Here is a 12163-nt window from a genome sequence, read left to right on the forward strand (position 1 = left end):
TTTATTTATCAGTATCTCTCCAGATTAATATTGGTAGTAGGAGATTAAGCACTTTTAATTTTAAATATAAGACATGTATTAGGTTGAGAAATATTCAACTACAAAGTTTGTGAGTTTAAAAATGGAATAAGGCGGTTCTACATTTGGTCAAATGAATAACAGTGACCAAATTTATTCTCCTACCTGAATCAATATAAGAAAAATAAAGGGGGGGGTATTAAAAGAGCGATTTTCAAGATTGTGCATCAGTCTTCCAAAGGACAGTTATAGTTTAAGGCTGGTAAACAATTGGATCAGCCCTGTGTTACCCCAGCTTACCATCCCTGAGAGTTTTCAGGCCATGGTGCAAAGAGGATAATCCCAAGTTAAGCCATTGGACTTCCTGAGTTGAGAAGATGGCAGTGAGTATCCAGAGAGACTGAAGTTACTAACGTTCAGAGAATGGAAGACCAAAAGGTAGAGCATCACACAGAGAGTGAACTCGGGACATGTATAGAGGATTTCTTCCATCTGTTCAGCTGAGAACTGTGCGAGGAAACAACACCAAACTGGAGAAAGGACCGTTAGGAAGGATTAGTGAGAATGGAGCCTCCTGTCCATCCAGTGGCTTTTCCTACCAGCCATCCTGGAGGACAGTGTCATTCCGGGAGCAATGAATACAGGACACAGAAGCATCTCAACTTACTAGCAGGGAATAACTAGATGAAACAGCTCCGGTACAGCCTAACATATCTGAAAAGCAGGAATGAAAAGGATCAAACTGTGTCTAAGCAATTTAACTGCATTCTAGAGCAAAGCTCAGTGTATACAGAGGAATGTAAAACTATTCATCACCCAACAAAGTAAAATTCACAATTTTTGTTATCTGTGAGCAAAGAGTTTAAAGATAAAATATCTCATTAAATTTAAGAGGATTCAAGTCATTCAAAGTGTATTTGTTCTCTGACCACAATGGAATAAATTAGAAGTTAACTTAAAAAAAAAAAATCTGGAAAATCCCCATTTGGAAATGAAATTATACACTTATATCTAACCCATGAATCAAAAGGGAAATTAGAATATTTGAATTGAATGAAAGTAAAAACAACCTATTAAAATGTGTGGAATACCACTAATACAGTTCTTGGAATTTATAGGACTACCTATGTTAGAAATGAACAAAAGTTTCAATAAATGATCTTACTTTCTACATGAATAAATTAACAAAACAAGAATAAATGAAACCCCAAAAGGAAATTAAATCATAAAAACCAGAGTAAAAATAATAAAATAGAAATAGAAAAACAATATAGAAAAATCAGTGAAACCAAAAGCTGTTTTGTTTTTTTTCAGATTAAAAAAAAAACAACAAGCAGTTTTCTCAAAAATGAAAAGATTCTAGCCAGACTGGCCAGGACAAAGGAGAGAACATTACAAATTATCAATTTCAGGAATGAGATTGGTGACTTCACAACTGATTCTATAAATATTGAATGTATGATAAACAAACGTTATGGATAATTTTATGCCTATAAACTGACAACTTAGACGAAATAGGCACATTCCTCAAAAGACACACATTATAAAAGCCCACTCAAGAAGAAATCTAAAAATAAATGCTACGGGATGTAAAGTACAGCATGGAAACTACGGTTAACAACACCATGCTGCACATTTGGAAGTTGCTAAGAGAGTAGATCTTAAAAGTTTTCATCACAAGAAATAAAATACTGTTATGTGTAGTGACATGTTAACTAGACTTATTGTGGTGATCATTTTATAATATACACACATATTGAATCACATATGTCAATTATATCTCAATGAAGCTGTTTCAAAAGTTGGAATTTGGGCAATTTTACATTCAGTCTATACAAACACTTCATTCTGTTTATTCAGAGATATATTTTGAAGGAATAGGATAGGATCTATATTCAGGCTATTGCTTTGAAATTATTTTATCATTAAATTCACATTCATTTAAGTATTTCACATATATTACTGAATATCTATGGGTCAAGAATTCTGCTGTGAAAGCTTTTTACATTGTTTTTAATTGTTTTCATCATGTAGGACTTCCTTTTAAAAGCTTAGTACAGAAAATCATTCCAATTAATTTAGCATTCTGGTTAATTGTAAAATGGCCAATCTAAGAAATTTAGAGTAAATAAAATCATTAAAATAGTGGCGTAAAGGTCATTTTTATTCTTCTACTCTGTTAGTGTTGCCCTCCTTGACAAACGACTGCACAAATTTTGAAAAGGTGTGTTTCTGTGGCAGTGTAGCCACTGAAGACAATATTTATGAAATGTCATAGGCAACGGAAGAGAAAGAAATAAGCCAAATCATTTTGTTCTCTGGCTTAACAGAAACATTGACCACAGTTAGTAACTTGAGGATTTGTGTCATTAAGAAAAATCATTACTATTTTAAAGTGTTATCTTACGAAGAGCATATCGTATTTGAAAGCTTATTGTCCAACCTAATCATTATCAATGAAATGACACAACAGCAACAAAATGAACAGGAAGTTGTTTAAATTGATCTTTATGGTCTCAGAAAATTTTACCAACTTAGTCATTGATCTTCATCTTCACGGGTCTTTGACAAAGCCATTCAGTAGCCATTACATGCTGCAACATCACTTAAGAAACATATTCAAGTTATCCTAATATTGAAAGTAAGGTGATTCTCAGCAATTACAGCTGATAAACTTGACATCAGTCACTTTAACAACTTGAAAATGAAATATTAATCAGAACATTTGTAAATATCCCAAAAAGAAAGAGGTGCTTGTATCACAGTAACATAGTTCCACTAAAACTAGTCAGTTACATACAAACTTTATTTCGGTTCCTAAATCGTCTGCCTAATAGTTATTAAGAGAATGCATAAAGAACATCTGGATTTTAGTAAGGTTGCTGTCAATGTTTTCTACCCTATGCATGTCTGTAAGATGGAGAAACTAGGCTTTAGTGAAAGAAGGTACTTGTACACTAAACATTACGACATTATGTAATCAGAAAGCATCTTTATTTTTATCTCTCACCTGCTCTTCAAATTTAGTAAGAAGGAGGTACTTCCACTTTCCTAGATGAAAGTTAGGGTTTCTCCTTGAGTTTTCTGAACTCCTTTAGCCAAATATTTTGCAGCCACTTTCAGCTACAAACACAGACTCAATTCAGAAATTAAATGTAAGTTCACATGATAACGAAACTTCAGTATTTAATTCAAAGCAGTTAAAATAATTTTCTCTCACCCCAACAAGGCATTCTAGGTGAGAAGCTGAGGAAAGGGACATGGTCCTTCTTTCTTTCACCTCATCTTGCTTACTCTAGTTTTTTTGACACCATTAAAGTCAAAGAAGGAAGAGGACTGATAAATCCAAGGCCAGGGAAGTTCTTGTCTCAGCATTTGAAGGTGGTTTCACGTTCTTCATATCTGGCAAGTGTTGAGAGATGAGAGTTTTGTGAGTGCTTTTGTGGATTCTCCATAGGCCCACGATGTAAAGTTTAATCTGCATTTCCTAGATAATGCATGTTACTCTGATTGGACCCACTCCCCTCAGTTTTTGGTTTCCCAGTTTGTTTTACATAGAAACTCTATCCCGACTCTCACTATTGGGGAATCATTGTCCCTTCAGGCATTCTTCATGGAAATGTTTTTAAATGGCTCCAGTCTTTCTCCTTCTATCTCTGCTCTTGAGTCCATCTTGGTCTCCGCCCGGCCACCACCTCCCGCTGCCATGGAAACCACATACACAGTCTGCTCTGACAATCTATGGGGATGCTGGCAGATTGTCAAATTCCAGAGCAGTAGAAGATCTTCCTTTGTTTTGCCACCAGGAGCAAATACTCTAGATTCCTCAGGCAGACTGCTTAACTGCAGTGGTTTCTATCAGGCTCAATTTTACGTAACTAAATAGGTTTGGGTACCAATTCCAATGGGGAAGGGGGAGGTCCCCACACTGACAAACAGCTCTTGGGACACCAGCGGTGGTCCTACAACTCAATTCAATTCTTATACTACTTACCGAGAGATAGGATCCGATTCCACAGGTTGAGTTCAATCCTACAAGACTGCCCCCCACTCCAACTTCAGGCCCAAACCCCTTATACTTCTGATTGACAGGCTGTATACATCAGAGGTTCCCAAGGCGTCCTCCTCAGGTGGGATTGATTTGCTAGAGTGGCTCACAGAAATCAGAGAAACATTTTACTGACTGAGTCACTGATTTATTAAAAGGATCTAACTCAGGAATGGCCAGATGGAAGAGATTCATAGAGCAAGGCATCTGGAAAGACTATGGAGCTCCATGCCCTCTCCCTGTGCTCCACTCTCCCAGTACTTCTACGTGGCCATCGATGCAGAAGCTCTGTGATCCCAGTCCTTTTGGGGTTGTATGGAGGCTTCATTGCATAGTCACGATTGAGGAAATCATTGGCCATTGGCAGTTGATTCAACCTCAAAGCCCCTCTCCTGCTCTGAGAAGAACTTTCACAGTGGGACTGAAAATTACAACTGTTCTATCACATTGTTCTCCTGGCAACCAGCCCCCGTCCTTAGGTGTCAGTATAACAAAAAAACACCATTTCTGTTCTTCTCACTTAGGAAATTCCAAGGGGGTTGGGAAGTCTGTGCCAGAAATAAGGATGGAGCCCAAATACATATTTCCTATTATAAATCACAATAACCTTCTCTCTTTTGATTTGTTTCATATCATGCACCCATCAGTCCTTATGGGGGTATGACATACAGCACTGTTTTCCCAAAGAACAACTCTTCACAGACATCTTCTATCTTTGTCCTTTGGTTATAATCTCAGTTTAGTTGAAAGATTTTTAAGAGTGAAGTACTTTGAAAATGCCAGGCTGTGTAATTTTATATCTGCCCTGTCTTTGTGCCTCGGTGAAAATCTCCACTTTAATATCCTGATACACTGTGTCATTGTGTAACTGTACTACCACACACAGAGCACTAATGAATGGGTCCATTTGTAGCTGGAGGTAGTCTCTGATGGCCTGCCATGGGTAGCTATCCTGTTCAACATTTGAAATAAATACGGTGGATGAAGATAAGGAAAGCTAGTTTATCAAAGCATTAGGTGTCAAAGTGCCATGGGATGGCTTATCTGAAACGAATGGGATAAAACTTAACAAAAATATGTGTTTAGTCAGACATTTAGGTACAATAAGCCACCTTCCCAAGGATGACAGAAGAGGGGAGATGTCTGGGGGCACTGAGTCAAGATGACTGAATCCCAGGCAACTCCATCAAAGCAAAGTGTCTACATTAGACCGGATACTTTAAGATAGTCTCTTGTGTTAGACTTTTCAAGTTGCAATTCAAAGAAATCTTGCTCAAATGGCTGAAGTAAGAAAGGAAATGTATGTCTATAATACCTGAGAAGTTCCAGGACAGGCTTCATTCTTACCTGGATCTAGGTGGTATGAGGGATCTGTTTCTCCTTACAGCTCACCTCTTCTTTCTTCTGTAGTAGATGATTTCTCAGATAAAATACATATAATAGCAAAACGGCCACCGATTATCCCAGTATTCTATCTGTACTTAAGCAATGCTGATCGATTTCTTGCTTTAATAGTTCCAATTTAGTGCCAGGTTATCTCAGAAAGGCCTCTCTTGAGCCCATGGGCCTGTCTCTGTACCAATTGCTGTGGACAGTGGCTAGGCTCGACTTCACCTTTGTAATTTAAGGTGGATGACTTAAAAGAGCAAGGATGGATAGTATCCAGAGGGAATTCTAGATGTCGTTATCAGAAAAGGGAGAATGAATGTTAAGTGAGCAGAGTTTAAGCTATCTACTACATCTGTCCACATTGTTTAAAGACTTGACAAACTGTAGTGAGTTCAATGAACTGTAGATCAAATAATAAAGGAGTTTTAAACCACGTCATATCAGAAATTTGTGAAAGTTAGTCATGTTTCATTTGACTAAGAGAAGGGTGCAGAAAGAGTTGAGGCAGTAAATGGATATTGTTTTCAAACATTATTAAACCAGTATATAAACCAGTAAATCTGTCTCTAGAAGGCAAAACTTTGACTACAGGTTGGAACTTGCAGGGAAATTTATTTTTATATTAACTAATTTTATAAATATGTGTAGGAATGTCAAGCAGTTGAAAATATGATTTCTCATAGACAAATCGATTTCTTGTCATTTATAGTTCTCACTGTAATACTTCAAGTATTTATTTTAGTTCAAGAAGGATACGGCCAAGGTGATAGTAACAAACTCATATTCACTATTCAAAATGGCACAGCATGAAAATGCCTTGGATCATCCTGCCTGCTCAACTTTGCCTCCCTAGCTATGTGTAAGGACAAGTAATAATGCTGCTTTCAAATACATATTTTCTCAGAATGTTATTTTTGCACTAATATTTTATGCATCATTCAAACTTTCCATTTTCTGCCCTGTAACAAGAAAATTGCTAATTCAGGCTGAGCTTTACTAAGGCCAAATTTTATCTCACAATTTTATGATGGTGTTTTTTCTTCATTCATAAAACCAACAAAAACTCAAGTCAAATGAAATAATGTTTCCTTATGATATTAGAAACTAATTTGCTAACCGAATTTTGAGTGGGTTGAACTGTGCTCACCCCATTCAGTAGGCACGACTAATGTTTACTTATTAGCCTCTTCTGTTGTTTTAATTATCTATTTATGGGTCATCGTTCACTGTTTTGACTTGTGGAGGAGTTTTGAGTGTAGGAGGCTTGGGATGAGTCTGTACATTCAAATTTGGTATTCCTTAAGAGTCGAAAATTAAAAGCAACCCTGTTTATTTGCATGTCAAGAATTCTACTTAAATATAAAATAAAAAATAATCTATACGTAAAGCATGTTACATTATTTTTCTGTGACATCAAAGATAAATAAATTATCTTTATGTCTGAGCATGCACATGCGTGCACACGCATACAACATATATTCTTGAAATTTGCTAAAAAGAGTAATTTAATGACAATAAACAAAATGAGAATAGGGGAAAGAATGTGTGGCCTTCACCTGGGCTAAATCTTTAAAGTCGTTAGAATCTGTGCTGCCCAAGAGGAATATTTTTCTTTATGTGTCTGTGTGTTTAGATATGTGTGTCTGTTTGCATAAATGAATGTATAGATATATTCATATGCATATTCCTTTCACAAATATTGGCAATAATTTCAGAGGAAACTGAAACTGACATACCATACCTAGATATGCTAATAATGGCATTTACCACACTCATAAGCCCACCCAGACAGGCATGTTTTTACCACATAAACCTTATCTTACGCCATACCCGACAGATCCAAGATTGGGCACTATACCCACGGAAAGCCAATGGATAGCTTGCCTGTGACCTAGGATAAGGCTGTTATTGTGAATTAGCCCAAATGTATTGGGCCACTCAGATTTTTTTCTCTTGGAAATTTGGACGAGAGAGTGGGAAATGTTAGGCAGAAAGAGATCTGTAAAGGGGTACTTTATGAGGGATTATAGCAAAATGAAGTTGCTATGAAGCAGGAAGGATGACTATTATAGACGACATGTTTACATTCCCCCAAAATTTGTATGTTGTAAACCCAAACCCTGATGGAGTGGTATGAGGAGGTGGGAGTCTCGGGAGGTGATTAGGATTAGATCAGGTCATGAAAGTGGAGCCTCCATGATGGAATCAATGCCTTTATAAAAGGAGGAGAAAAAAGTCTCACTCTGTATTCTCTGCCATGTGAGGATACAAGACCAGGAAGCGGGCTCTCTACCAATCACTGGATCTGCCAGAACCTTGACCTTGGACTTTCCAGCCTCCAGAACTGTGAGAAATAAATGCCTGATGTTCAAACTAGCCTGTCTGTCGCATTCTCTTATAGCAGTCTGAGTAGATTAAGACAAAGACTAAGACAAATCAGCAGAAACTCAAAGTTAAGATTATAGACAGGAGTGTAAGAATCAATCATCTGTAGTGAGAGTTGAAATATTTAGAAAGACACCAAGAAGAATAGATTGGGGAGCTCATCTCTAGAATTGTCTCCAGTTCTAAGGACATTTTAGTTCTGGTTCAGGTGAACGCCGACCATCTCTCCTTGATTCTTTGCTTGTACTATTGTTTGCCTGAAATTTCTCAGTTTTGAGAAAATGAGAAAAATATTTATATTTTTAGAAATATAAAACTATTTCTAAACTTACCAAGATTCAGCAGAAATGCATGGTTAAGAGGGGATAAAAGGTAAATTAGGGTTCAAATTGAAGTTCTAGTACTTACTACTGGTGTGATCTTGAGAAAGTTACTTCACGTTCAGTGTCTCAGCTTCTCTCTCATGTCTTTTTAAGTTAACTTTATTAAGCTATAATTTACATAAAATGACATATACCTGTTTTAAGCATAAAGTTAGAAGAGTTTGAAGAAATGTGTACATCTGTTGTAGCCATCACGACAATCAACACATAGAATGGTTCCTTTCTCCATAAAATTACCCTTGTCATTTTGTAGCCAGTTATTTTCTTGTCTCCTTACCCTCAGGCAAACACCAATCTTTTTTCTGTCAGCTACACTGTTTTTCTAGCATTGTACATAAGTGTAATCTTACAGAATCTTACAAATTCATGCATGTAGTATGTATCAGTAGTATGTTCCTTTTTATTGCTAAGAAGCATTCCACTGTATAGATATCCCACAATTTATTTAGTCAGGTGTTGATAGAAATTATTTTTCCTGTTTATTTTTTGGCTATTAATAAAGAGCTGTTAAGGGTGTTGATGTACAAGTCTTTTGTCGCCTTAATCCCCTCCCCCCCATTTCTCTTGGGTTTTATGCTGAGCAATGGATTTCCTGAATCATGCATATTTAACTTTATAAGTAGCTGACAAATAATTCCCTGAAGTTACATTGTATGAGATTTCCAGTTAATCCACATTATCATCAATACTTAACAGCATTAGTCCTTTCAATTTTAACTGTTCTAGTGGGGGTGTATTCACTTCATTATACTTTTATTTTGCATTTCCTTCACAAGTAATGACTTGGAGCATTTTGCGTGTGCATATTGCCTGTTTGTACATCTTCTTTTGTGAAGTATCTATTTAACTGTTTGCTCATTTTTAAATCAAATTATTATTCTTGTAATTGTGGAGTTGTTTTATATATATATATATATATATATGCTGATTATTATGAATGGAGGTTGAATTTTTCAAAAATTATTTACATTTATTAAGATGATAATATAACTTTTCTTATTATGTTAATTTACATGTTTTAGTGTGTTTTTTTTTTGTTGTTTTTTTTTTAATATGAACTCAAAATTGAATTCTTGGGATAAAACCTTCATGGTTATAATATGTTTTTCATATATTTCTGGATTTTCTTTGCAATATTCTGTTAAGGTTTTTTATATCTTAGTTCATGATAGGTATATTTTTGGCCTCTTCTTTTTTGTGATGTCTTTTTTGTGATATATAATATATGGCCAATAAAATGTACACAAATTTTAGGGAAAAACTGTATTAAAATTGTAATACTCAATATATCGATAATGAAAGATGAATACAAGTCATGTGTACACATTTTTTTGGCACCTCCAGTATGCATGTATATGTAATTTAATTCTTAAATATTTCAAGTTTTGATATTGTGTTAAAGTATATAAATTATATATGTGTATATATATATGTGTACATATACATATGTCTATGTGTATTTGTTTTACAATTTTTGATTGATACTATTTAGAAATACAGTTGACTTTGACATATTTACTCGTATTCTTTGACATTACTCAATTCACTTATTCTGATACCTTTTTATTCTTGAAATTCCTTAGGGTATTCTATATACATAACCATACTGATTGGTAATAAAGATAGCTTTATTTCTTTCTTTGAAATCTGGTTGCCTTTTATTTCTTTTTCTTATTGCACTGGCTGAACATCTGATACAAAGTTGAATAAAAGGGGAAAGGGCAGACAATGCTAATTATTATGAATGGAGGTTGAAATGTTCAAAAATTATTTACATTTATTAAGATGATAATATAACTTTTCTTTTTAATTATGTTAATTTACAAGTTTTATTGTGTGGTGTTTTTGTTTTGTTTTTTAATATTTTTATCTTAGTTTTTAACTTTTATATCTTAGTTCATGGTAGGTATATTTTTGGCCTCTTCTTTTTTTGATGTTTTTTTCCAGCTTTGTTATCAAGGTGTTTCTGGCTTCATAAAATGAGTTGGTCAGTGTTTCCTCTTACTCTGCTTACTGAAAGGGCTTGTGAAGTTTTGGTTGATGTCATTTCTTTCTTGAATGTTGAATTGACAAGCACAGTCATTTGGCCTGTTTTGTTTTGCTTGTGGGATTTTTGGTTTTGTTTTGTTTTGCTTGGAGTGTTTTGTTTTGCTTGTGGGATTTTTTTTTTTTTAATTGTAAAATCAATTTCCTTCATCTACCTGTGACTATTTAGAGTTTCTTTTTTTCTTGTGCAATTTTTTCTGTCTGTGATTCCATTCCTTAATTCATAAAATGAGAATAATAGTAATATATGCCTTATAAAGCTGTGGTGAAGATTACGTGAGCTCATATATTACACATATTTAAAGCAGGATTTGACATCCGGTAAACATATCCAAGGACAACTGTCAACTATTAAAATACAGTAATTACTGTTAATGAACTGAAGGGAGAGTAAAAACACACAGGATAGTCTGTTATTCTGGTCAAATCCTGAGAAGTAGTAATTGCAACAAAACAACAGTTATTTAAATCTATTGAGCTTGTGACATAGCTCCAACTCATAAACAAATTTGATTTCTAGTAATCTTAATGGAATGCCAGATTAAGTTTTTTAGAAAAATTAAATTGTTAGAAACAATTTCAGATAAACATATTGATAGTTTGAAGGTCTGGTGTAAGTAGAAATTTAATACGTCATTTAGAGTTTCTGTTGTTAACTTAAAAATAGATATCACTGAGCCATGGGATTTTACACGTGATATTAAGACTGAGAACAAGGAATTATATACCAAATCCTTAATAACAGTGCTTAATTTCATATAGAATTGAGAATGCTTTTGGTTATTAACAGAAATCCGTATCAAAGTGACTTTTAAAAATACAACATATTGGTGCAGATAAGTAGAAGTTTAGAGTTAGTGTTGGCTTCAGAGTTGGTTAATCCAGAAGTTCATGGATTTCAAGTACCCAATGCCTTTCTTTCTCCCTACTGTCATATTCATCTGAAAACTGGATCCTAAATCTTTTCTTCCATGTTGAACAATTCTCCTTCCCTTCTGTTTGAAGGAGTAGAGACTAGGTTAGTGTTTAAAAAAAAAAAAAAATGCCATCCTTGAGTCAATAACTGCCCCCAAGTGAATTTCATGCTCTGACTGGCTCAGGCCTGGGCTCCTTAACAATGTCTTGTGATCATGACATTACCATGGTTAGCGTAGACTAAACAGGGTCCCCTGCTGGAGATGGAATCAATTCCCTGAATTACGTGGCTGTTATGCAATGGGATAAACGTGGAATAGATATTGAGGCATCATTTACAGTATCTATATGGCAGATACTGTTATTTCCCCCCACATTCCATAGTTTCCATCTTCTTTAGTAAGATAATACTCAGATTTTTAGCCATGTCCGTGGTCATTTCACATAGATACACTATTTTCCAGGCTAACGTGCAGCTACTGTGTTTCCCCAAAAATAAGACATAGCCAGGCCATCAGCTGGAGCAAAAATTAATATAATATCCAGTCTTATTTTAATATAATATAAGACTGGGTATAATATAATATATAATATAATAATACAATATAAATATAATAATACCTGGTCTTATATAATATAATGTAATATAAGACCTGGTCTTATATTAATTTTTGCTCCAAAAGACGCAGTAGAGCTGATGGTCTGATTAGGTCATATTTTCGGGGAAATACGGTAGCTCTGTCCATGCGGTTAATTTCTGGTCAGAGAAATGTCATGTGCAACTTCCAGGATATATCCTTAAATAGGGAGCATAGTCTCCTCATCCTTCTCTCTTCCTGAAGTTTAGGTATTGATTTGATAGCCACAGTTTGAATAACCATCTGAACCATACTGAGGACGGCTGAGTAAGAGAAGCCAGATCCCTGGTGGTCATGGAGCTCACAGCCAGCCATACTTCATCTTCATGAGAGACAGAAAC

Source organism: Rhinolophus sinicus, linkage group LG10 (assembly GCF_036562045.2).
Source record: "Rhinolophus sinicus isolate RSC01 linkage group LG10, ASM3656204v1, whole genome shotgun sequence".
NCBI classification, from domain to species: Eukaryota; Metazoa; Chordata; class Mammalia; order Chiroptera; family Rhinolophidae; genus Rhinolophus; species Rhinolophus sinicus.